This window comes from Chiloscyllium punctatum, chromosome 7, assembly GCF_047496795.1.
Source record: "Chiloscyllium punctatum isolate Juve2018m chromosome 7, sChiPun1.3, whole genome shotgun sequence".
NCBI lineage: Eukaryota > Metazoa > Chordata > Chondrichthyes > Orectolobiformes > Hemiscylliidae > Chiloscyllium > Chiloscyllium punctatum.
Window position 1 is genome coordinate 126,658,650 of NC_092745.1, and position 27,911 is coordinate 126,686,560.

Consider the following 27,911-nt stretch of genomic DNA (forward strand, 5'->3'; position numbering starts at 1 on the left):
AGGAAACTGGTAAAGCCGATGTTGATCCCGTATGGTTGGAGGGTCCCAAGGCAGAAGATGAGGTGTTATTCCTCCAGTCGTCGGGTGGCTTGGATTTGGCAGTGGCAGAGGCCCAGGCCTCGCATATCCTTGGTGTATTGGGAGGGGAGAGTTGAAGTGGTTGGCCACAGGGCAGTGGGGTAGTTTGGTGAGCGTGTCTTTTGAGATGTTCCCTGAAACATTCCATGAGTTGGTGTCCTGTCTCCCCAATGTAATGGTGACCACCTTGAGAGCAACGGACACAGTAAATGAGATTTTTGGATGTGCAGGAAAATCTCTGCCGGATGTGGAAGGATCCTTCGAGGTCTTAGGTGAAGGTGAGGGGGGAGGTATGGGAGTAGGTTTTACACCTCGTGTGGTTGCAGGGGCATCCACTGTCCCACTGGCAGAGTCCCCTACTCTTTCTAGCATTCTTTGTTTCTAAAATTGACTTGTACTTCATTACATCAGGACATTTGGTTCTTCAAACGGAACCAAACTCAAACCAAATAAATTGAAATGAGATTGGCTTCCTGCCTGGATGTAAAATGCCGTGATGTCCAGACATCTTTGAAATACGAAGCAATGGTAATCTGGAATTAAAACAAAAAATGCTGGGGAAACTCCGCAGATTTGGCAGTGTCTGTGGAAAAAGAATCAGAGTTAACATTTTGTTCCAGAATTTGAATCCTTTCCTCACTTTCATGTTGATAAACACTAAAATTCATGATTGGTCACAATAAATCATGAGGGAGTAAATATTGTAACAGTACATCTGAAGTAGTTTACCATATTGCTGGTCCTCTGTTTTGATGAGGAAACATTTGCAGGGTTGTGAAGAAAAGACAGAGAGGTGAGAACTTCCTCAGGTATAGAGTTGGCATGGATACAGTGGGCCAAATAGTCGCTTCCGATGTTGTCATTCTTCTGCTGTTCTATAAAAGTGAGACATGTTCCAAAGTAAAATCAAAAAGTCAAAATGCAAACTAGTTTGAGTGGAAAGCTGTTCTGCAGAAATATTGTTGATTTGCAATCGTTGTTTCTTTTTCTCTTCCCTTTTTGTTCATGCACTTACTTATGAGGAAACTAAAACAAAAACTGCTGGAGAAGCTCAGCAGGTTTTGCAGCATCTGTCGAGACAAAAACAGGGTCAATGATTCAAGTTCATATTCCCTTCTTCGGAACAGAAATGAATTCAAATTGCACCAGCTACAATCATTGGGATTCAAACTCATGCCCTCAAAGCATTCACCTAGGCCTCTGGATTATGGGTCAATGGATATTACCACCATCTTCTATTCCATCACCTTTCTCCACACCCTTGCAAATATCTCTTCCAAATCTGCTTTGAAAGCTTTTTTTAAAAATAAAATTGCCTTCCACAGGGTGGTGTGGTGGCTCAGTGGTTAGCACTGCTACCTCACAGTGCCAGAGACCTGGGTTCAAATCCAGCCTTGGGTGACTGTCTGTGTGGAGTTTGTCCATTTTTCCCATGTTTGTGTGGGCTTCCTTCAAGTATACTGATTTTTCTCTGACAGTCCAAACATATGATGGTTAGGTGGATTGGCCATACTCAATTGCCCATAGTGTGCAGGGCGGGTAGGTTAGCCATAGAGAATGCAGGGATTGGGAAGGGTGAGGTGGCTGGGTAAGATGCACTGAGGGTCTGCGTGGACTCAATTGTCCAAATGACCTGTTTCCACAGTGTAGGGATCCTATGATCCTTTTTCAGGCAATGCATTCAGATCATAATTCACTGTCGCCTCTTTCTTCACTTGTCTCCCCTCTTTGAATGTTCTGCCAATTATCTTAAACCTGGATTCCCTTAAATTATTAACCTCTTTGCCGGTTTCTCCATTTTCTGCTATTCAGTCATGAACTAGGCAAAGCCAAAATCAATCATCCGTCTGTGATTTACTGTGAGAACCTCTGAGCTGTTGCTGTCCACGTTGTGTATTTCTACCCCAGCTTTTCGGTCCTGGAGCATGACATGGTCATTCATGAGAGATGACGTTTTTCCCAACAAGCAGCAACGGATTAATGGTCATCATTAGACTCTTACTTCTAGATTTTTGATCAAATTCAAATTCCACCATCTGCCATGGCAGGATTCAAGCCCAGCTCCCCAGACATTTTCTGTGTCGAGAGTCGAGCGATAATGCCAGTAGGCCATTGCCTCTCCAGGGCACTGGGGATGATCAGATCAGCCATGATGTCATAGAATGAAGGAGCAGACTCAATGGGCTGAATGACCTACTTCTGTTCCTACATTCATCCCATTGACATTTCTGTGGGTCTAGAGTTGCATGTGGGCCAGACGCTGGGAAGAAAGACCAATTTCTTGCCGTAAAGGAAACTAATTTAATCAGTTTGTTTTTTTAAGATGTCATTATCTGGCAATTTCATGGTCACCATGAGATTGCCATTGTATTTCAGATGTATTAATTAAGTTTAAATCGCTCTGGGCAATGGGATTGAAGTTTGCAATTCCAGATTATTCTTCTGGCTTCTGTTATTGTCATCTAACAATGTTCCTGCTTTACTGGGGGTTGAAAACCCTTTCATTAAATCTGATCTCAAACTTCTTTGCTGTGGGAACAGCAAGCCCCAGTATCGCCAATTTCTGCACACACCTGAAAACGCTCATTGAAACAAACTTGAAATTGATTGTTCTCCGCCAAAAGGCCTGGGTTCAAGTCCTACCTGCTCCTGAGGTAATTGGAGCTGAGGCCATGAAAAGATCAGCCATGATCTGATTGAATGGCGGAGCAGGCTCGAGGGGCCAGAAGGCCTTACTCCTGCTCCTAGTTCTTATAGGGTGTGCAATAACATCTCAAAAGACATTGTTTGAAAAATATCTCTAATAACATAATGGAGAATGAAATTTATTTCAAGCAGAAGACTATCCCACAGTTACATGTTTAAAACATTGAAAGCAAAGTATTCTAACGGGGGTCTTGTGACATGACAGTAATGTCTCTAGCTCTGCACCAGGAGGCCTGAGTTCCAGTCCTCTTTGTTCAAATACCTCTGAACAGGTTGACCAAAACTAATAGCAGCCTGATGCTTCAGATCAGGTGCTGAGTCCATCTCACACAGGGTTAAACCTGCCTTTTCTCTCTCCTCGTCACTGGTTTATTTTTGAAGTTTCCATTTCGGATTTGCATCACTTCTCTGATGTTGCTTTTCATCCACAGCATCACCTCTAACTTTCACAAAACAAACTCAAACCCGTCAGGTTGAACACGTTCCGACACAGCAGTCAGTCCGTCAATGAAATGTTAGAGTAAGTGACTATGCAAACTGTGATCTTGTACAAGAAATTGTAAAGTAATATTTGATTCTGTAAAGATGTCACAGAGATGTTTATAGATGTACAATTGAAACGATGTGTGTATGGTGTCAGTGTATGTGTGCTTTGTGTATGTCAGTGTGTGTGAGAGTGTGTCTACGTGTGAGTGTGTGTGTGTGTCTGTGTTTTGTGTGTGTGTCAGTGTATGTGTGCTTTGTGCATGTCAGTGTGTGTATGTGCATGTGTGTCTGTGTGTGTGTGCATGCTTTGTATGTGTGTCAGTGTATGTGTGCTTTGTGTGTGTCCGATCGTGTGTGTGTGGCTGTTCACTGTCATCGTGTTTGTATGTGCGTAAGTGTGTTTTGTGTGGGTGAGAGTGTGTGTGTCACTGTGTGATGTGTGCGTATGTGTGTCTGCGAATAGTGTCAATTTATGTGTGTTTTGTGTATGTGTGTTTTATGCGGGTGAGAGTGTCCGTTTGTGTGTGTGACTATATTTGTATGTGTAAATATGCGGTGTCTGCATGTGTGTGTGTGTCTGTGTCTGTGTATGTGTATGTGTGTGTGTGTGTGAGAGAGAGAGAGAGAGAGAGACATGTGTACAATATTAATTGGGAATTTCAACTTCATGGTGAAGCCAAGCTGCGAGTGAGGGGTATGGGGAGCTATGGACATATGGTCAGAAATAAAGGTGACAAAGCTGGGGTTTAAATTCACCACCTCCAAGAGAACCAAATGTGCATTGAGAGATAAGCAGGGACAAGCTCAAAATAACGGATCCAAATTGGCACAGGTTTCTCTTTTATATTTTGTGCACGTGAAATTTGTGATCAACTCGCAATTAGCACCTTTGCTGATCAAGTCTTTTGTCGGAATGCAGCTGGCTGTCTGAAGATGACAGCAATTGCTTCAACACGGCTTTTTCTTCCTTGTGTGGGGAGGGGGGAGGGAGGGGAATTGAATCTTTGTGTGTTGTGCTGCTGGTTCTGTCATTTAAAGAAACGGCTGTCTCCCTGTGAAAGGCACTGCCGTGAAGGAAGGGTAGATATGCAACCAAGGTTTACTGCTGATGCTCTGCAGCCGGCATGTACAATCCAAACAGGGGAGCACCAGGAGCCTGCCGTGTCTGATGACATGCTCAATGTTATCATGAATATGATGGCATTCTGCGTTTTGATATTCCATATGCCTGACATACTATAATTTTAATGAAAAGACCATTCCAAAAGCAGCTTAATACATTTACATTGCCTCTTTACAAGAGGACTTAAGATCTGCCTGGCAAATATTTTTTTTTAAATTACCCCTGCTAAATATTTTATGATCTTATAGACTAAAAGCCACAAAGGTCAGCTTGCTTTGCATTATGTAGGAATCAATGCCATGCACAGTAATCCAGTTTAACTCTTTGAGGGCCAGACGCTGCTTTGCTGAAGGGCAATTTATCACCTTTTAGCACATTTTGACTGGTTCAGTTGGCTCAATGTGGTGCAAAACTATGCCAATGCTGTGGGTTCAAATCATGGTACCAACTGAGGTCTGTTTTACATCTTGTCTCCATGTTTGATGCAGAGTGGTGTCCCTTGGTGCCCCCCTCCAACAGAGAATGGACTGAGGCTAATTGCCTACAAAATTGCATTCTTGAGATTGTGGAAAGTAACCTCCATTTGGAAAAAGCCCAGATATCATTTAAAAAGTGAAAGAACTGTGGATGCCGTAAATCAAAAACGAAAGTAGAAATTGATGGAGAAGCTCAGCAGGTTTGGCAGCGTCTGTGGAGAGAAATCAGAGTTAACGTTTCAGGTCAAATAAACCTTTCCTCAGAACAGTATATTTTTGTTCCCGATAGCATTTGTTGGAAGCTTGGAAGAGAAGAAAGAAATGACATTCTATGTAAATGCAATTTAGCACGTTCTTATTTGCAACGGCAGTGAACACAGACCCCTGTTTTCATCATTGTCATTGTTTCATGCTCATTCACACTCGCTCTTTCTCGGTTTCCCTTTGTCTCAGACACCATCAAAGAATGCAACAAGATCAGGAATTTTTGTGAATTTTCTGTGTATCCGGAAGTGGTCAGAGTTTATTCTTTTTCAACACAGAATCTCTCACTGGGAAGTTCTGCATTATTACTCTTGAGGGCTTCGACTGAAGCCCAGTTGTATGCTTCCTTTATTTATCCGGAACCAATCTCATTGAAATTTAAATCCACTGGGAATCATGAGGTCCATTTGTGTTTGCGGCTGATTTGCCCAAATGATTTTTGATTCATTTAGTACCTCTCTCAGATGGAACCTGTTTCTCACTCTCTCTGCTATGCTGAGGCCCAGTGCACCAGCTGTCCTGCTATACCTTATTCACATGATTGACTCGAGACATTCATCCCCCTGGGACTGTGGAGGCTGAAGGCAGCATCCTGACAGCACTCCCAGAATGTGATGGAGCTTTGGGATTCCATCCCATAATGTGCAGGGCGAGAGATTTTCTGTTGAGTATGGTGTGGGGAGCAGGAGATGGGCGAGGTCTGACTGAGTGAGAGCAACTCAGAATGCCATTTGCAAATGATCCCTCAGGCCACACAGCAATGTGACTTGGAAATATATCATCACACCTTCATTGTTTGCTGTGTCAAAGCCCTGAGTCTTCCTCCATGACAGAATTCTAGGGACTCAATTGCTTGCAAATGACAAGGGTCTTGGCTGCAGGATCCTTTTTATTTTTGAGGAGATACGTTATTTCATTTTCTACTCAGGCACTTAACAGGCAGTGCCAGGTCTTTCCATGGGATCTAGGACCCCACCTGGTGTCCTCAAGGGAAGCAATGGTTACAGCCTATGTTCAGTACACGTGAGGCCTTGGGGCATCACTGGAGGCCAGACCACGGGGTCAGTGATGTCCAGCGATGATGATGGGGGTGGGCGGGGTTAATGGAGGACAGTAGTTAGCCGCCAGGACACCGATGTAGTGCTCAGTGACTTCCCCACTTCCTGATGCCAGGTCTCTCTATCAAGCACTGCACACCTCTGGCTGGGGACTGTATCCCCAAGAATTCTCCAGTGTCCCTTCATGGGCATTTCTGATGTGCGTCCCACTTGGTGAGTACGCCTCACCATTCACCATTCCGTCAGCTGTGATTGAAGTCCTTACCGGGGGTTTGGTTATAGTCATAGAGATTCACAGCATGGAAACAGACCCTTCGGTCCAACTCGTCCACGCCGACCAGATATCCTAACCTAATCTAGTCCAGTTTGCCAGCACTTGGCCCATATCCTTCTCAGCCCTTCCTATTCATGTATCCATCTAGATGCCTCTTACATGTTGCAATTGTACCAGCCTCCACCACTTTCCCTGGCAGCTCATTCCACACACGCACCACCCTCTGCGTAAAAACGTTTTCCTTCAAGTCCCTTTTAAATGTCTCCCTAAACCTGTGCCCTTTAGTATTGGACTCCCTCACCCTGGGGAAAGAGCTTGTCTATTTACCCTATCCATGCCCCTCATGATTTTATAAACCTCGATGAGGTCACCCCTCAGCCTGTAATGCTCCAGGGAAAATAGCCCCAGCCTATTCAGCCTCTCCCTAAAGCTCAAATCCTCCAACCCTGGCAACATCCTTGTAGAAATTGTTGACATGAAGACCTCACTTTGCTAATGTTGGAAAGTAGGAAGAAATAAATTAGGTTTCCACCCAGTTCCCGCACTTCTGGTTAATTGTGTACCCCCCCCAAAAAAAAACCTCTGATCATGTCCTCAAGCTGGGGATGCAAATGCCCAAGATTGAGGTGCAGGGGCATCAGGCTGTATGCACCGCAACACAAGAATGCAGCCCACCACCACCTTACAAATGTGTCCTCATCAACCTGTTTGGAAATGTTATTACACATTGCTGGAACAGTACAGAGTTGAACCCAAACCCCCGGCTCAGAGTTAAGGACACTACCACTACCACACCTCCACTATCTTATCAAGGACAATTAGGGATGGGTAACAAATGCTAGCTTTGCAGATGAAGCCCACCTCCTCTGAATAAATAAATAAAGAAAAGCCAACACTTTAGAAATCACAGTGACAGAAAGCCAGTTTGAAACTAAAGATTTCACTGAAGCTCTTTCCCATCTTTTGGGTCAGAAGTGACCCCTAGTGGAAGGTTGTGTACCTGTTTTCACGTTGCCAGGTGAATCAGGGTGGGTGCAAGTGATGAAGAACTGACTTCACAATGAATATCCTTTCTCCTTTCCCCTGAGAATCCTCAGCTTGGGTTTTCCTCAGGTGCTGCATTGATTCTTCGGTGCATTGTCAGCAACATCCTCTTTCATGCACAGATAGTTTCAGCCATAACTAATCTGAGGGAGAGAGCAGATCTGCTCATATCAGGGAGTGGGTCTTGGAGTTGGACTCAATTTGACGCAAATATATCATAAGACAAAATCCATGTAATTTTCTTTGAAGGATGGAAATGTAATAGCACTTAAACAAAAACAGAAGTTGCTGGCAAAACTCAGAACAGTCCTCATGAAGAGTTACCAGATCAGAATCTCTCCGCATTGATACTGCCTGACCCACTGAGTTTCATCAGCAATTTCTATCATTACTTCAGATATTGATCACCTTATTTTTTTTGTTTTATATTAGAACAGTACTTAAAAAGCTCAGCCCCATCCAGGCACATGACATAAATTGTTGTTCTGGGTTCTGAGGAAGGGTCACCGGACCCTAAACATTAACTCTGATTTCTCTCCACAGGTGCTGCCAGACCTGCTAAGCTTTTCCAGTAATTTTATTTTAGAAATTGTGAAACTTGATGGCCCATTGACCACCATTATTCACTCTGTTCACCAATGATGCACGTTGGCAGCAATGTGTAGCATTTTCAAAGTTTGTGAGAAGATTTGTAGCTCAGGTGCTCGTCGTTGTGGTTCTGTTCGCCGAGCTGGGAATTTGTGTTGCAGACGTTTCGTCCCCTGTCTAAGTGACATCCTCAGTGCTTGGGAGCCTCCTGCGAAGCGCTTCTGTGATGTTTCCTCTGGCATTTATAGTGGTTTGTCTCTGCCGCTTCCGGTTGTCAGTTCCAGCTGTCCGCTGCAGTGGTCGGTATATTGGGTCCAGGTCAATGTGTTTATTGATTGTGGATGAGTGCCATGCCTCTAGGAATTCCCTGGCTGTTCTCTGTTTGGCTTGTCCTATAATAGTAGTGTTGTTCCAGTCGAACTCATGTTGCTTGTCATCTGTGTGTGGCTCCTTAGGATAGCTGGTCGTGTCATTTTGTGGCTAGTTGGTGTTCATGGATACGGATCGTTAGCTGTCTTCCTGTTTGTCCTATGTAGTGTTTTCTGCAGTCCTTGCATGGGATTTTATACACTACATTGGTTTTGCTCATGCTGGGTATCGGGTCCTTCATTCTGGTGAGTTGTTGTCTGAGAGTGGCTGTTGGTTTGTGTGCTGTTATGAGTCCTAGTGGTCGCAGTAGTCTGGCTGTCAGTTCAGAAATGCTCCTGATGTATGGTAGTGTGGCTAGTCCTTTGGGTTGTGGCATGTCCTCATTCTGTTATCTTTCCCTTAGGCATCTGTTGATGAAATTGCGCGGGTATCCGTTTTTGGCGAATACATTGTAGAGGTGTTCTTCTTCCTCTTTTTGCAGTTCTGGTGTACTGCAGTGTGTTGTGGCCCTTTTGAACAGTGTCTTAATGCAACTTCATTTGTATGTGTTGGGGCGGTTGCTTTCGTAGTTTAGGACTTGGTCTGTGTGTGTGGCTTTCCTGTAAACCTTTGTGGTGAATTCTCCGTTCGGTGTTCTCTGTACCATCACGTCTAGGAATGGGAGTTGGTTGTCCTTTTCTTCCTCTCTAGTGAATTGGATTCCTGTGAGTATGGCGTTGATGATCCAGTGTGTGTTCTCTATTTCTGTGTTTTTAATGATTACAAAGATGTCATCCACATATCTGACCCAGAGTTTGAGTTGAATTCACTAGAGAGGAAGAAAAGGACAACCAACTCCCATTCCTAGACGTGATGGTACAGAGAACACCTAATGGAGAATTCACCACAAAGGGATACAGGAAAGCCACACACACAGACCAAGTCCTGAACTACAAAAGCAACCACCCCAACACACACAAAAGAAGTTGCATTAAGACACTATTCAAAAGGGCCACAACACACTGCAGTACACCAGAACTGCAAAAAGAGGAAGAAGAACACCTATACAATGTATTTGCCAAAAACGGATACCCGCGCAATTTCATTAACAGATGCCTAAGGGAGAGACAACGGAACAAGGACATGCCACAACCCAAAGGACTAGCCACACTACCATACATCAAGAGCATTTCCGAACTGACAGCCAGACTACTGTGACCACTAGGACTCATAACAGCACACAAACCAACAGCTACGCTGAGACAACAACTCACCAGAACGAAGGACCTGATACCCAGCATGAGCAAAACCAATGTAGTGTACAAAATCCCATGCAAGGACTGCACAAAACACTACATAGGACAAAACAGGAAGACAGCTAACGATCTACATCCATGAACACCAACTAGCCACGAAACGACACGAACAGTTTTCCTTAGTAGCCACACACGCAGATGACAAGCAACATGAGTTTGACCGGGACAACACTACTATTATAGGACAAGCCAAACAGAGAACAGCCAGGGAATTCCTAGAGGCATGGCACTCATCCACAGATTCAATCAATAAGCACATCGACCTGGACCCAATATACCGACCACTGCAGCGGACAGCGGGAACTGACAACAGGAAGCGGCAGATTCCAACCACTACAAATGCCAGAGGAAAGATCACAGAAGCGCTTCACAGGAGGCTCCCAAGCACTGAGGATGTCACCTAGACAGGGGACGAAACGTCTGCAACACAAATTCCCAGCTCGGCGAACAGAACAACAACAGTGTGTAGCATCTATGGAATGCACTGCAGTATCTCACGAAGGCTCCTTTATTGTATATTTCCAAACCCATCAACTGTACCATAGTCATAGAGTTATAGAGATGTACTGCATGGAAACCGACCCTTCGGTACAACTTGTCCTTGCTGACCAGATATCCTATATAAATCTGCTCCCATTTGCCAGCATTTGGCCATATCCCTCAAAACCCTTTCTATTCATATACCCATCCAGATGCCTTTTAAATGTTATAATTGTACCAGCCTCCATCACTTCTTCTGGCTCATTCCATATACGCATCACCCTCTGCATGAAAAAATTGTCCCTTAGGTCCCTTTTAAATCTTTCCCTTCTCACTCTAAACCTATGTGTTTTCATTTTGGACTCCCCCACCCGAGGGAAAAGACCTTGGCTATCTACCCTATCCATGCCTCTCATGATTTTATAAAGGTCGCCCCTAAATCTCCAACGCTTGAGGGAAAGTAATCCTAGCCTATTCAGCCTCTCCCTATAGCTCAAACCCTCCAACTCTGACAACATCCTTGAAAATCTTTTCTGAACCCTTTCAAGTTTCACAACATCCTTCCTATAAGAGCAACGTGAAGGACAATGGGAGTAGATGCATGGGGACATCAATGTTGGCACATTACCCTCCAAGCCACTCAGCAACCAGATTTGGAAACATATTACTATTCCTTCACTATCACTGGGTTACAATCCTGGAATTCCCTCCTTCACAGCATTCTGGATGTATGTACATCACAGGGACTGCAGTGATTCAGGAATAAAACTGCAATCACCTCATTGAGGGTGACCAGCTTGGAATTTAGAGGTCTGGACTTTCCAGTGATGTCCAAACCAGTGATGTTGATTTCTTTCTTCTAATGCACAAGGTAATATTGGATTCCTGGCATTGCCATTGCTAAGTGATGTGGAAGAAAGGGATTTTTAAACTAAGCAAGGCCATATATGATCCATTCTGTAGGCACTGGGTTATTTTTAATAACCAATACATAGAGGCAAGTCTCAGCTGTAGTCAACTTTCATATTCCATTCCTGCCCACCTTACCATTAACCTCCAGGAAAATCCCAGCTGAAAGTCTTAGATGCTACAGAATGCACATGCCTTTCCCCCTTCCCCCAGTACAAGGAACTAGCATTAGGGATTGCGTGTGTGAGGCAATCTGAAATTCACTCCATGAAACAGGTTCCGAGTGAAGTCTGCCTCTCTCCTCGGTTTTAGAAACTGGAGTGGGCATTAGTGACTGGTGCATTTCATGCATTTTTAACTTTCATGTTACAATTTGATTGGTAAGTGGGCGATTCTGAAACATTTTGTGGCACTTTTGGGTAATTTCATTCCAAGTGTTTACTTACCTTGTTCAGTTAAGTGTATTTTAATCAAATTGCAACAGTATCATAACGAGTTTTGAGAACTCTCACCAATCCTTGCAGAGACACCTGTGATTTTTTTTTGCGCTCTTCCAGTGTCCAGTTATATTATTTCGCTTTGAGAGGGAGGCTGAATGGGCAACTTTACAATGAACGTCTTCTGTCTTTTGTCAGGCTCAGTATTTCTCTAGTGTTGATCTCAGACAGGTGATAGTTGGTTAAATTTGGTTTGTCTGCTCTGGTTGAGATAATCTTTTTATGTCTGATATGTCTCTTCTTTGAAATCAGTTCTGATGAAGAGTAATCTAATTTGGAACACTAACTTCCTTCCTCTCTCTGCAGATGTCAGAGCTGCTGAGTTTCTCCAGCATTTTCAGTTTATATTGTTAATATTTTGGGAACCTTAACATGAATTCTCTTTTTCCTGGGTTGGTGCAGCTATGCTCTGACAGGAGGCAATGGCCTGGTGGTATTATCACTGGACTGTTAATTCAGAGACCCAGGTAATGTTCTGGGGGCCCGGGTTTGAATCCCACCATGGCAAGTGGTGGAATTTGAATTTATTCAAACAAAAATCTGGAATTAAGAGTCTAATGGTGACAATGAATCCATTGTTGGAAAATGCCATCTGGTTTACAAATGTCCTTCAAGGAAGGAAACTGCCATCTTGACCTGGTCTGGCCTACATGTAACTCCAGATTCGTGACAATGTGATTGACTCCGAGCTGCCCTCTGGGCAATTAGAGATTGGCATTGAATGCTGACCCAGCTAGAGATGCTGACATCCTGTGAGTGAATATTGTGGAAAAAGAATTAATGCTTCAATTCCTGTGCAGTGCCAGAGAGTAGGCAGCACTTTGGTAGGTCTGGTTTTTGGGCAATGCAATTGAACCAGAACTTGTAAAATTCTCAACTTTAAGAGTGATCTTTGGATGGTGTGAGGCAGGATGGGGGCCTGGTGCTGTCCCTGAGACTGGAGGAACTGTGGTCATCTATTTAATCATGTCTCGGCTGTCGTCATTGACAAGAGGCTGATTTCTATCAAAGCACAATCAGCTCCTCTCAGCAGTTGCCAATTTAAGGCTTGAAGGGTAGTGAAGTTTATCTTTGGAACTGCAAGCTTAGGGGATGGTTGGTTGCCGGGGTGATAGGCTCTTCTGTCATCACTGCTTTCAATAACGTGATCTATGGATGCGCCTGTGGCGAGGGAAAGAGCTGAATCTCTGAAGAAAATTACTTGTACTCTGCCACAGTCTGGTGCTGCTTTGGTCTCTGTCACAAGTATCTTTCTTGTCAAGTGAAGGAGAGATACAACGGTCTCTTGACTTCCATAAAACCAGTACCAGTGTTTGTATTACATAAATCTAACAACCATCGCCAGTCAACCTGCCTTTTGAGGATTATCAATTAATTCACACTTTATTACTGCAGTTGTTTTATTCAATACTAGCAAGAGTTCTTGTGGCATTGGCTCATGCCAGACTTTTGCATAAGGACAGTTGTGCAACACTCAGTGGATTACTCAGCAATGATTATAAAACCTTTCTAAAGACCACAAATTGTTCAACCAAATTTTTAAACAATTTCCTGCATGGGATGTGGATGGCAGTAGCAAGACCAGCATTTGATGTGCATCCTTAATTGCCCTTGAGTTGGGTGGCTTACTATGTCATCGCAGAATGGAATTCAGAGACAACGACATTGCTGTAGGTCTGGAATCACACAGAGTCAGAGAGATGTACAGCACAGAAACAGACCCTTCCATCCAACTCGTCCAGATATCCCAACCCAATCAAGTCCCACCTGCCAGCACCCAACCCATATCCCTCCAAACCCTTCCTATTCATATCCCCATCCAGATGTCTTTTAAATGTTGCAATTGTACCAGCCTCCACCACTTCCTCTGGCAGCTCATGCCATACACAAATCACTCTCTGTGTGAAAAGGTTGCCCCTTAGGTCTCTTTTATATCTTTCCCCTCTCACCCTAAACCTATGCCCTCTAGTTCTGGACTCCCCGACCCCAGGGAAAAGACTTTATCTATTTATCCTATCCATGCCCCTCATGATTTTATAAGCCTCTATAAGGTCACCCCTCAGCCTCCGATACTCCAGGGAAAACAGTCCTTGCCTATTCAACCTCTCCCGATAGCTCAAATCCTCCAACCCTTGCAACATCCTTGTAAATCTTTTCTGAACCCTTTCAAGTTTCACAACATCTTTCCGATAGGAAGGAGACCAGAATTGCACGCAATATTCCAACAGTGGCCTAACCAATGTCCTGTACAGCCGCTACATGATCTCCCAACTTCTGTACTCAATACTCTGACCAATAAAGGAAAGCATACCAAACACCTTCTTCACTATCTTATCTACCTGCAACTCCACTTTCAAGGAGCAATGAACCTGCACTCCAAGGTCTCTTTGTTCAGCAACACTCCCGAAAACCTTACCATTAAATGTATAAGTCCTGCTAAGACTTGCTTTCCCAAAATGCAGCACCCCACACTTATTTAAATTAAACTCCATCTGCCACTTCTCAGTCCATTTGCCCATCTGATCCAAGATCCTGTTGTAATCTGAGGTAACCTTCTTCACTGTCCACTACATGTTCAAATTTGGCGTCATCTGCAAACTTACTAACTATGCCTCTTATGCTCACATCCAAATCATTTATACGAATGCTGAAAAGTAGTGGACCCAGCACCGATCCTTGTGGCAATTGACTGGTCACAGGCCTCCAGTCTAAAAAACAACCCTCCACCACCACCCTCTGTCTTCTACCTTTGATCCAGTTCTGTATTCAAATGGCTAGTTCTTCCTGTATTCCATGAGATCTAACCTTGCTAATCAGTCTCCCATGTCGGCCAGAACCATATAAAGATAGATTTCCTTCCCTCAAGGATGTAAGGGGCCCAGATGAGTTTTTATGACCATCAATTTTAGCTTCCTGGTCCCCACTACTGAGGCTAAATTTATATTTCCAACACAGCAACCAAAACAGCAATTGCTGGAAATACTCAGCAGGTCTGGCAGCATCTGTGGAGAGAAAGCGGAATTAACATTTCGGGTCCCTTCCTCACTCGACCTGAAATGTTAACTCTGATTTCTCTCCACAGATGCTGCCAGACCTGCTGAGCTTTTCTGGCAATTTCTGTTTTTGTTTCTGATTTCCAGCATCCACAGTTCTTTCGGTATTTATTTCACTTTATTTTAGGTGTGATCCATTGAATATCATTTTAGCTTGACCAGTGAATCTTGGAGAAAGTGAGGACCGCAGATGCCAGAGGTCAGAGTCAAATAATGTGGCGCTGGAAAAGCACAGGCGGTCAGGCCGCATCCGAGGAGCAGGAGAGTCAACGTTTCGAGCAAAAGCTCTTCATCGTGATGAAGATCTTATGCTTGAAGCGTCAACTGTCCTGATGCTGCTTGACCATCTGTGCTGACCAGTAGATCGGTTGACTTTGCTGATGTTTGCAAAGTGATGTACTGGTTACTGGAAAAGACTTACAAGCACCAGGTTCCAAGGCAGAGGCTGTTAGAATTCAGTAACCGGGTTTCCTCCTGATTGCTGCTTTGCTGTAAAAATAAAGACAAAAGATGGGAAATGATGAGATGAAGGTGTCACTGTTGGTTATCGCGCTCTCCTTTGGCCCCACATCTTCAGCTGCTTCTTCTTCTACTGGTGCCTATTTCTATCGATACCTGAAGCCCCTGGTATTTTATCCAATCTATTTGTTTCATGCATCAGCCATTTGACTGTGTGTGTTTGGAGGGCATTCGTGGAGTGGGGCCTCTGACTCTTCTGTTTCTCAACATGGTACCTCCTAAGAGTAGCTGAGCAATGATCTGTAATGGGAATCCAGGCTAAACTCTACCCCAGTCTCTCTTGTGGGCTGTTAGAGCCAGTTGTATTCCCTTCCTTGCTCCATTTCAGCAGCTATCCCATTAACATGTCCATCAGACCTAGCTCTATCTTTCGGTCATCTCGTCTTTGAAAGCAACCAGCTTGCCTCCTGTTGGAAAGCCAATTCAAATATGCTCTGGCCAAGATTCCTGTGTAACCTCTCACCTCAGTCAGCATTCAAACTTCATCACTTGCTTTATTTTCCATGTGGCTTATGATCATGATGTCAAGTTGTAAAGATGCAAGCTCAATTGCAATATTCTGTAAGGGTGGTGTTTGAAAACCATTAAAACATTGGGAGGTCCAGTCTTATCTTCCCATTCCACACCACCATCTCCCAACTCCTCCCTGTGTGTTTTCACAGTTTGCATTGGTGAACCAATGTATTCACTTCCAGAACCCACCTGGGAATTCTGCCATCCCATCCTCCTGAATACCCGGATTGAATCTCCCCCAAATATCCATCTCTCTGTCATGTACAAACTCAAAGAATCAAGCACACCTTCATGATGTAATATTCTCGGTAGCTTTTTTATTTGTGGCTCACTTGAATCTTTACCACCATCACAGTGTTCTTGTTTTGTTGGGTCATTGCTGAACACAGATAGGGATTCAAAGCCAGAACCTTATAGACTACATGACTCAATGAGGCTCTTTACTACGTGAGGCCTTGCAGGGTAATATAAGAGAGGCATAATTATCTTTCCTTTGCAATCTTCTGATGATCTTGTCTGATTCTAAGTGTTTGATTTCTTGAAGCCATTAGTTTTGCCTTACGTCCGTTGTTCATGCAGTCCTGCAACGTATTGCCATCCACCTCATCATTTGTGACTTTTGTTTCAAGCACTGTTTACTCCATAATGTTCCATCCCAGTGCCTTGCAAACTGTGTCTTTGCTGTTTGAAGCCTCTTCAAGTCATTCTGTTCACCTCTGAACTTGATTCCTTTTTTCTGTCCAGCATTTTCCTCATTCCTATGTCCTGTGAGATATTTTGAGTTGCCACCACACTTGAATATGCTGAAGTAGCCATTTCTCGTATTGCTGTTATTGGATCTTACTATGTCCACATTGACTACCATGTTTTTATTTCACTCGTGGGACTTCAGAATTACCAGTTGGTCCAGCATTTATTGCCCGTCCCTATTTGCCCCTTGAGAACATGATGGTGAGCTGCCTTCTTCATGAAGTGCTTTTGCCCGAAATGTCAACTCTCCTGCTCCTTGGATGCTGCCTGACCTGCTGTGCTTTTCCAGCACAACACTCTTGACTCTAATCTCCAGCATCTGCAGTCCTCACTTTTGCCTTCTTGAACCACTGTAACCCACGTGTTGCAGGTTGACCCACAATGCCATTAGGGAGGGAATTCCAGGATTTTGACCCAGCGACTGTGATATATTTCCAAGCCAGGATGGTGAATGGCTTGGAGGAGAACATAGAACATAGAAGGATACAGCGCAGTACAGGCCCTTTGGGCCCTTGATGTTGCACCGATCCTAGCCCACTATCCTCCATATGCCTATCCAATGCCCGTTTAAATGCCCATAAAGAGGGATAGTCCACCACTGCTACTGGCAGGGCATTCCATGAACTCACGACTCGCTGAGTGAAGAACCCCTAACATCTGTCCTATACCTACCACCCCTTAATTTAAAGCTATGCCCCCTTGTAATAGCTGACTCCATACATGGAAAAAGGTTCTCATGGTCAACCCTATCTAAACCCCTAATCATCTTGTATACCTCTATCAAGTCACCCCTAAACCTTTTCTCCAATGAAAACAGCCCCAAGTGTCTCAGCCTTTCCTCATACGATCTTCCTACCATACCAGACAACATCCTGGTAAACCTCCTCTGCACCCGTTCCAGTGCCTCCACATCCTTCCTATAGTATGGCGACCAAAACTGCACACAATACTCCAGATGCGGCCGCACCAGAGTCTTATACAACTGCAACATGACCTCGGGACTCTGGAACTCAATTCCTCTACCAATAAAAGCCAGTACGCCATATGCCTTCTTCACCGCACTATTTACCTGGGTGGCAACTTTCAAAGATCTATGTACATGGACACCAAGATCCCTCTGCTCATCCACACTACCAAGTATCCGACCATTAGCCCAGTACCCCATCTTCTCGTTACTCTTACCAAAGTGAATGACTTCACACTTAGCTACATTGAACTCCATTTGCCACCTTTCTGCTCAGCTCTGCAGCTTATCTATATCCCGCTGTAACCTGACACATCCTTCCTCACTGTCAACAACTCCACCGACTTTCGTATCATCCACAAACTTGCTCACCCAACCTTCTAGCCCCTCCTCCAGGTCATTTATAAAAATGACAAACAGCAATGGTCCCAAAACAGATCCTTGTGGAACACCGCTAGTAACTGCACTCCAAGATGAACCTTTACCATCAACTACTACCCTCTGTCTTCTTCCAGCCCGCCAATTCCTAATCCAAACTCTAACTCACCCTCAATGCCATACCTCCGTATTTTTTGCAGTAGCCTACCATGGGGAACCTTATCAAATGCCTTACTAAAATCCATATACACCACATCTACCGCTTTCCCCTCGTCCACCTCCTTAGTCACCTTCTCAAAGAATTCAATAAGGTTTGTGAGGCACGACCTGCCCTTCACAAAACCATGCTGACTATCCCTGATCACATTATTCCTATCCAGATGTTCATAAATCCTATCCCTTACAATTCTCTCTAAGACTTTGCCCACAACAGAAGTGAGACTCACCGGCCTATAGTTACTCGGGTTATCCCTAAGCCCCTTCTTGAACAAGGGAACCACATTTGCTATCCTCCTCTCCTGCGTGCTTTTATCGGGAAAAAAAGAACCTACCCAGGTAAGCTTACGCTACACCTGCTTCCGGGTCCCGGCTGCCCCTCTGGTCTTCGTCACTTCCCCCTTCTGCTCCCGCTCTTTCTGTGAAGAGAAAAAAAAACACCGCTGCCCACTACCGGTAAGTAATTTTAAAACAAACTATCTTACCTTAGCTGCTGCTCGCACTCAAAATGTAGAACTTGTAGGTGACAATGTATCTGCTGCCCTTGTCCACATAGTTGGAAGTGGCCGTGGGCTTGGAGGGTGCTGTCTAAGAATCTTTGGTGAATTTCTGTAGTGCATCTTGTTGGTAACACACATTGCTGCTAGTGAGCAACGATGCTGGAGGGACTGGATGTGTTGCCAGTCAAGTGATCTGCTTTGTCCTGGATGGTGTTAAGCTGCTTGAATGTTGTTGGAACTGCACCCATCCAGGCAATGGGGAGTATTCCATCACACTCCTGACTTCAGCTTTGTAGATGGTGGACAGGCTTTGGGGAGTCAGGAGGTGAGTTACTTCCCACAGTATTCTCTCCTCTGAGTTGCTTTTGTCACTATTTTATTTATATGGTGAATCCAGTTGAGTTTCTGGCCAATGATAACTCCCAGGATGTTGACAACGGGGTTTTCATTGATGGTAACATCATTGAATGTCACGGAGCACTGGTGAGATTGTCTCTTATTGGGGATGGCCACCGCCTGGCATTTGTGTGGTGTGAAAGTTACTTGCCACTTGTCAGCCCAAGCCTGGTTTACGCACGGATTCTGTGACATTAACTGAGCCTCAAAAATAATTCATTGGTCATTTGGAACTTTGGGGCATTCTTGGACTATGAAAGCTGCAATCTAAATACAACTCCATTTGTTCCTTTCATTTCCCTTTCCTCTACCTCCTTCTCCTTTCCTCACCATTTTCATCCCCACTTTGCCGCGCATTGTCCCTTTCATCCTCCCCCTCCTGCCCTTTTTCCACACCGGATCTGTCCCATAAGAAACAGGAGCAGGAGAAGGCTATTCCTCCCCCCAAGCCTGCCCCACTACTCTCAAAGATCGTGGTTGATCTGCCTCAGTTTTTCAACTTCTCTTGGACATTTCTTGTGCCATTGTGCTTATATTTAGCTCCACTGTCTGATTCGTAGCAATAGAGTCATGGCATTGTATCGCACGGAAACAGACCCTTCGGTCCAACTTGTGACTAGATTTTCTAAATTAATCTAGTCCCATTTGCCAGCACTTGGCCCATGTCCCTCTATAAACCCTTTCTATTCACTTACTCATCTAGATGCCTTTTAACTATCGTAATTGTACCAGCATCCGCCACTTCCTCTGGCAGCTCATTCCATACACATATCACTGTCTGTGTGAAAAAGTTGCCCCTCGGTTCCCTTCTATATTGTTCTCCTCTCACCTTAAACCTATGCCCTCTAGATTTGGACACCCCTACCATGGTGAAAAGACCTTGGCTGTTCACCCCATCCATGTCCCTCATAATTTTGTAAACCTCTATAAGGTCACCCCTCAGCCTCCAACGCTCCAGGAAAAACAGCCCTCGCCTACTCAACCTCTCCCGATCGCTCAAATCCTCCAACCCTGGCAAAATCCTTGTAAATCTCTTCTGAACTCTTTCAAGTTTAACACCATCTTTCCAGTAGCAGGGTTGAACACAGTATTGCAAAAGAATCCCCAAACCAACGTCCTATAAAGCCACATTATGACATCCCAACTCCCATACTCAATGTACTGACCAATAAAGGCACAGAGCAATATGTTAGGAGTTAATTGGTCCCCACCATTATTGTATCTCAGGTTATAATGGAACAACTGTTCTGGAGAGGTCTAGGGTTGGGCTGGGTGATTTGAAGAGAATGGGCAAGGACTACTTTTAAGAACAACACAACAATGCACCACTATCTTAACTGAACAAGTTGTTTTGACAGTGATTAGCAAGATAATTTCTGTCACTTATAGCATAATGGCAGTCTGAAACACAGAAGCCAATTTTATGAGGACCAATCAATTAAAAAAATAAGAACTCTGGGTGTGATGGGGGAGAGAAAATCTCATTGTAATGTATGTGTCAATTGTCACCTTTTCTTTTGCTCTCTCTTAAAGGATTGAGACAAGCATCTCATTTATTATTCTGCCCCTGCCAAATCTGTATGGAGAAAGTGAAGGCAAGGCAGATGGATTGTAAGGGTTATAAGTGCTAAATCTCTCAGATTGCTTTGTATGCAGCGAAATAAAGATTTAATGAAAGTTAGTCATTACAAATGACTCTATTAGCATATTCCCAATAAGGGGGATTATGTATAAAATTCTCAGGGAAAATGCAATTCGGATCAATGTAACCCCAAGCTCCTCTGATGGGGTCTACAACCCATAACCTTCAACCCCTAACCTCCAACCTGTAACCTTCAACCCCCCTGCCCCTCACCTCCACCATCCTCAGAAAAAAACAAGGCATTTCACTGAGACTGTGGGAAAATAACCTAGCTAGAATAATTCTGTGCCTCTCTTAGTGCGAGTGCTGACATTTGAAGATTTGAATTGTCAGCTCCTTATGCTGTGGGGAAGGGTGGTGTTGGGGGTGGGGTGGGGGAGGGGGTTATGAAGAGGATCCTTAAAGTGACAGTCCCCACAGAGTTCACCATTTTTTGATTCAGGGGCTGCCTGGTGGCAAATGGATCAAGAGAGAAGAGAACAAATTGCTGTAATTTTCAATGCCGTTTGCAAAGAAGTGGTTCTATGCTGCTGGGAAGAATGTTTTAAAATATTATCGTCCCAACCTCCCACCACCTTCATCATTGGAGGCATGAAATGATCTGCTTATCTGGATCCATTCCCATGCTTTGACTCGTAAAATACTGAGATTCCTTCTGATTCCCTTTATGCAAGGGGAAAATGGCCTGTAATCATTAATAACATTTCCTGTCAGCAGCAAAGGGGGCCCAGCATTGTTCTGATGTCTTGCCAGTTTAATTGTGTGTATTCACCTAGTTGCCACCTATTCTCTGGCAATTTGAATGCTCCGCTCTCTGTGACTCTGGTTTCCCACATCAGGCACTGTATGGATCTGAAAAGGGGCAGCAAGTTGAATTTTTTTTTGAGGGGGTGACAGGAACAGAGAAAGAAGTTAGATGAATATGTGTAGGAATTGGTTGTTGATCTCTCTCTGTGCACCCCCCTCCCCACCCAACACACACACACACTCTCTTCTAGTCTTATCATTCTCTCTCTCTTGCTCATCTTTGATCAGAGTGTTCCAAGACTCTGCGTTGTGTGAGCAGAATTGAGCAGGGGACAATGTTCGTGAATTCAATCTTGCTTTACACTGGCGGGGAGGCTGTAGCGTGGTGTTTTCATCACCAGACTATTATTCCAGAGACCCAGTTTCTGGCGACTTGAGTTTGAATATTGCTACAGTAGATGATGGAATTTGAATTCCACAACAAATCTGGAATTGGGGTTGAGAGAGGGTGATGGTGTGGCGGGGCTGGTGTCTAATAATGACAAAGACACTACTGCCGATTTTAGGGAAAAATACACTTGATTTGTTGGTTTTGCTTGCCAGAAACAAAAAAACAGAAATTCCTAGAGGTACTCAGCAGGTCTGGAAGTATCTACAGAGATATAGCAAAGACAATGGTTTCAGTACCAGTGACCTTTCCTAAAATAACTGTGCTTTCTCTCCACAGATGCTGCCAGACCTGCTGAGTTTCTCCAGCAATATCTGTTCTTGTTTCGGCTCTCCAGCTTCCACAGTTCTTTGTTTTGTCTTGCCATCCTTACCTGGTCTGGCCTACATGTGACTCCACACACAATATCGTGGTTGATTCTTAAATGCCCTCTGGGCAATTAGGGATGGGCAATAAATGTTGTCTGAACTAATGATGCCCTTATTCCATGAATCAATAACACCATCCAGTGCAAAGGAGAAGGCCACTCATCCCCTTGAAGCCATTCACGGGACATCTGGGTTGTCCTGATGACTTCCAGGTTCCTTCCCAATCCCTTGAATCCTTTGATTGTCAAGAATATTATCAATCTCTTCATTAAAAACATTTAAAGCACAGGTTTTGTCAGTGACATCGGAGAAAGTAGGGTGGGTGGTGGGTGTAATTAAACTGCATCCTATAAATTGGAACAGGCAATTGGCATTCGATGGGATGAGCTGAAAAGTGGAAGATGGGCAAGTGAAGATTGTTGCCACTTTGTATTTTAAAAATCTGTGTGTGCTACTCTAATTTCTTCTTCATACTGATACAAGGCTCGCTTAATGTATCCCAGTGTGTTAAGTAAGGGGATGCATTGGCTTGATAGTATTATTGCTAGACTATTATCTAGAGACCTAGGAAGTGTCCTGAGGACCTGGGGTCAAATCCTGCCATGGCAGATGGTGGAATTTGAATTCAATAGAAGTCTGGCATTACGACTCTAGTGATGACCATTGCCAATTGTTGAGGGGTTCACTAATGTCTATATGGACTATGCCAGACCCCCTCAAAATATTTTAAGAAGGTAGCCTGGGCCTAACTTTTAAGGATAGATGTGAAGTGGGCATTACAGGTGTGATGCAGCTGGGCTTTAAGCAAAGCAGAATTTATTTAAGCACTACAGTGAAACACGAACAAAGGAAAGCAGAATTTAGAATAACTTAACGATTGAAATACAGAACTGAACGCTCGACACAGTAATTGAACTAATTAATTGTTCCAATACAGTAACATCGCATAAACACACCCCTTGGCAAAAAGATAAATTGAAACACAGATTCTTACAGGCAGGAGGGAACATCCAGAGAGATTTCAGGGAAAGTTAGTCAGGAATTCTTTACTGAAGCTTGCGACTCTTCAGGACTCACACATCGTGTGTGTGCTACAGCTAAAAAAAATAGAGAAGGCGGCACGGTGGTTAGCACTGCTGCCTTGCAGTGCCAGAGACCCGGGTTCAATTCCCGCCTCTGTGTGGCGTTTGCGCATTCTCCCGGTGTCTGCGTGGGGTTCCTCCGGGTGCTCCGGTTTCCTCCCACAGTCCAAAGATGTGCAGGTTAGGTGAATTGGCCATGCTAAATTGCCCGTAGTGTTAGATGAAGGGGTAAATGTAGGGGAATGGGTCTGGGTGGGTTGCTCTTTGGCGGGTCGGTGTGGACTTGTTGGGCCTGTTTCCACACTGTAAATAATCTAATCTAATCAAACCCTGAACTGGGAGAACTGGCCATTCCCTGTCCATTGTTAACGTGTTAACACTTCCTCAGCACCTCTGCCTCTATAACCCCTGTTCAAAAAACCAAGGACAAGATAATCTTTTTAAAGTAGCAGCATAGTCACACATCCTTTCAGGAAGGAATCTGCCTTCCTTACCTGGTCTGGCCTACATGTGACTTCAGACCCATAGCAATGGGCTTGACTCTTAATTGCCCTCTGAGCAACCAGGGGTGAGCAGTAAGTGCTAACCTAGCCAGTGACGTCCTGATCCCATGAATGATTTTTAAAAAATCTACAATCTAGAGGTTTGGTATCAATTTAGTCTGAGACAAGAAAGATCACATTTTTAGAAAAGAATTGTGAAACTGAATAATGGAATCTAAACACAGGCACGGACTGGTTGAGCTGACTGGCCTTTGTTCATTAGTCAATGTAGATTTCTGCTTTTGCTGTGCTATGAATTATATCATAGCCTGTCTCTAAGGCTGGCCACAGAAGGCTGCAGCAAGCATATTAAGGAGAGATAGACAGAGAGAGAGAGAGACAGAGAGAGAGAGAGAGAGAGAGAGAACCACATGTTTAATGGAGAGGGTGGATGCTCTGTCAGATGAAGAGTCATCAGCCATTATTGATGCATATTGTACGAGAGGTTAGGGCATATGCAAAGACGTCATAGGAAAGGTCTTGTGTATTTAGCAAAGAATTCATTATCCACTCGGGAAATATGCTGACAGGTGTAGAGTAATAACAGAATACACTCACTATTGAACAGTACACGGTCGCATAACCCCTACAGATAGAAGAGGCTTCTATCTTCTTGTTAAGTGCGTTGAGTCAAGTGATTAGAAATTAGCTGTTGGAAGTTTAAGTAAACCTGCAGACAAGTGATGAGATGTCTTAGTACAGTGTAGGATTGCGGTGGCGAGATTGCAGTTTTGATTTTAATTACATTGTAACATAATTTAAATCCTTTGATTTCCACTTTTTTAATATTCAGATTTGGTTCCATTATTTGTATTTAATTGACTGAACCTTTGAAATAGCCTTCAGCGAGCCAGATTTCATTGGGGCCAATTATAAGAAGATATCAATGTGCTTAATTAATGGGCTTGAATTTTTTTGTTGTCCTCTTACCTTGTTTACTCATTAAATTAACCTGTTGGTACATGCTGTTTTGTTTCTTCACTTCCTTCCATATCTAAGAGGATGATTTTCTTTGTAAGGTACAAATTCACAAGTTTTAGGTGTTATCTAGCGATCCTTTTTTATAGAGGAACCCTAAGGTTTCCTCTCTATCTGACTGCATTTTGGAAGTAGCTCAGCGACTGCAAAACGTGTTGGGATGTGGAGTTGAGGACTGTCAAATCAGCCATGATCTTGTTGAATGAGGGAGCTGAGTCGGACTGAATGGCCTAATTCTGCTGCTACGTCTTATGGTTTTGTGATGTTCTGAGATGCCCTGGAAAGATGCTGTATTAATTCAGGTTTGCCCGTTGTTTCCTGCATCTGGAATCACCCCACCACTGTCAGCCATGCCTTCTGCTGCCCATCTCCTACACTCTGTACTTAATGGGTGGGAATTACCAACCTGGTTACACGGCAAACAGGCCTATATAATCACAAGAAATGCCACACTCTTCTCTGGAGGTGGCAAGACCTCCCGCAATGAAGTTGTTTGGGGTCGAAACAGAGACGTTGATGACTTTTAAGAGGCAGCTGGATGGTTACATGAATAGGGAGGGAAGACAGGGATAAGGACCGTGTAAGGTCAGAAGGTTCATGTTTTGGTTTAGTGAGAGCATGATGATCGACACAAGCTTGGAGGGCCGAAGGGCCTGTTCCTGTGCTGTACTTCTCTTTTGTTCTCTTTGTTCTTTTGAAGTGAGTAACCTTCCCTGTTCTGGGTGAGATGGTAGTTGATGGGCTAACTGATACCAATTTCTACCCCCTCCCCCAGGTCCATCAGAATTTCCTAGTGACTTGGGGGTTAACTGGGAATTGGACTTTATCCTGCACTTCCCAAAAGCCACCCTGCCAGGATTAACAGAAGCCATAAGACATAGGAGCAGAATTAGGCTATTTAATGACATTTGACTGATCTATTCATCTTCAACTCAACTTTCCTGCCTTTTTCCTGGGACCCTCGGGACAGAATAAAAATCTGTCTGTCTCAGTCTTCAATGTACTTTACAACCCAGCCTTGAGTGTCTTCAAGATTGAGTTGGACAGTTTTTACTCATGAGAACTTCCTCACAGTCAGGCTCCATGTGATCCATCAAGAGACATGACATTGGAGAGGTGTGCTCAGGGGGGTTGTGGGGAGGGGGACCGGCAAGGCAGTCCTCATCCTTGACTCTGCACATCATCATAATACTCTTCTTGTGGTCCCCATCACACCCTAACCCAACTAAAGCCCGTGGTGCACAAAAAGTGACAGCTTTTATGATGCCAGCAATGGAGAGCTACTGGTCTCTGACTGGCAACAGTCAGGGGGTAGGATGTGTTCAGTTGGCATCCAAATCTTGGGGAAGGCTGGGTATTGGCCTATTAAGAACCTAAGAGGTGCTGAATTTATTTTTATTCATTCATGGGGATGTGGACATCACTAGCTGGACCATATCCCCGAATTGCCCAGTGAGCAGCTAACAGTTGGCCACAATGTTGTGGGTCTGGAATCACATGTAGGTCAGACCAGGTAAGGACAACAGATTTCCTTCCGTAAAGGAGCTAGGTAGACTTTTCTTTTTCATCACAATTGAGATTGTTACACAGCTTTTGAAAAAAAAGTTTTATTGAATTCGAATTTCACCATTTGACACTATGGAAGGATTCAAACCCATATCCCTAGAACATCAGCCTGGGTTACCAAAATGAAAGAAAGAACTGTGGACACCAGAAATCTGAAATGAAACTCAAAATTGCTGGAGAAACTTAACAAGTCCAGCAGCATCTGTGGAGAGAGAAACAGAAGGGTCACTGGACTTGAAGCATTGACTCCATCTTCTGCTGCCAGCCCTGCTAAGTTTCTCCAGTCATTTCTGTTTTTGGTCTTTTGAATACTCGTCCAGGGATGTTGGCACCTTGCCACCACCTCCCCAGTTTGTTTGGTGCTCTCCCACAAAATTTACATCTTCTCTATCCATTGGATGGGACTCTGAGGAGTTTGGGGCCGAGGGAGTTTACCATTCAGGCCCCTTGCTCTGAAACCCTTCCATCTCACCACATCTCTCTCTTGCCTTTTCTCTCTCCTGCCTGTTAAAATGTTACATTAAAGTCCGCCTTCACCCAGCCACCATTGCCGTATGCCTCCGTGAAGTATTTTCTCACCATTTGAAATGTGGAAAGTTTGTATAAAATGTGACTTGTTGGGATACTGGATAGTCTTCCTTTTTTTTAAATATAGAATCCCTACAGTGTGGAAACAGGCCATTCAGCCCACCAAGTCCACGCTGACCCTCTGAAAATCATCCCACCTCGACCTATCCCGCTACTGTACATTTTCCATAGCTATCCTACATCTCCCTGCACACACCAAGCAATTTAGCATGGCCAGTCCACCTAACCTTTGAGAGGAAACCCACACAGACACGGGGAGAAGGTGCAAATTCCACCGGACAGTCGCTTGAGGGTAGAATCGAACCTGGGTCCTCAAAGCTGTGGGACAGCAGTGCTAACCACTGAGCCACCGATATTTGTTTAATAGTATTGAAGGTTTCTCAGTGGTCAGAGAAGCTGATTAAAATAGAAACCTTCATGGTACCAGAGAGAGGAAAATTGCTTCAAGTGAAGTACTAGGCTTGGAGAATTGATTACAAGGAGCACTGTCAATCCTCTCGTGCCTCCCACGGAAATGAGTCTGATTGATCGAGTGAGTATGAAATCGAAGTTTTGTCGATTTGTATAGCTGCTGGCCACGGAGCTCATGAAATTAGTTAAATTTTTACACAGTTCCTTCTGCTGTTTTCCAGGGCTTGCGGATCTTTTTCCAAACTTACAATGGTCAAAGGGAGAGAGGTCCATCCAAATTCAAGGCCCTAGAGCTGCACTTTCCAGTAACGGAGATCTCAACTTGTGTTGCTGTCACGTTAGGAATTCAGGCAAGTTACATTCGAGTTTTGTTTGTCTATCATGGTAAATGTAACTTTTCAATTAGCTCCTGCAATTGCTGCTGGAAGGGGAGAGAGAGAATTTACTTGGGCTTCCCATCCGGACTTCAACACTAAATGAAAATCTAAAAGTGCAAATAAATCGGGACAAAACTTCAAAATAGGGACCAGCCTCAGTGTTGGGGCTCTCCTCATGAATTATGGCCCCTTAGCCAAATTATCACTGACAATTGTTGTGAAATTG

At 44.1% G+C, this 27,911-nt stretch overlaps 1 protein-coding gene across 5 annotated transcripts in view; it reads left to right on the plus strand.

Moving 5' to 3' along the window:
* The window catches only part of adgrl2a (adhesion G protein-coupled receptor L2a), a 797,903-nt gene that overhangs the window by 158,791 nt on the left and 611,201 nt on the right, over window positions 1–27,911 (plus strand). For 4 of the 5 annotated variants that reach the window (XM_072574792.1, XM_072574794.1, XM_072574790.1 and 1 more), the window contains exon 2: window positions 27,530–27,658. The gene's annotated coding sequence lies outside the window, so the exon portion shown is untranslated. Of the gene's footprint in view, window positions 1–3,255; window positions 3,305–27,529; window positions 27,659–27,911 lie in introns of those variants that run through there. The other variant, XM_072574793.1, reaches the window with a different exon arrangement.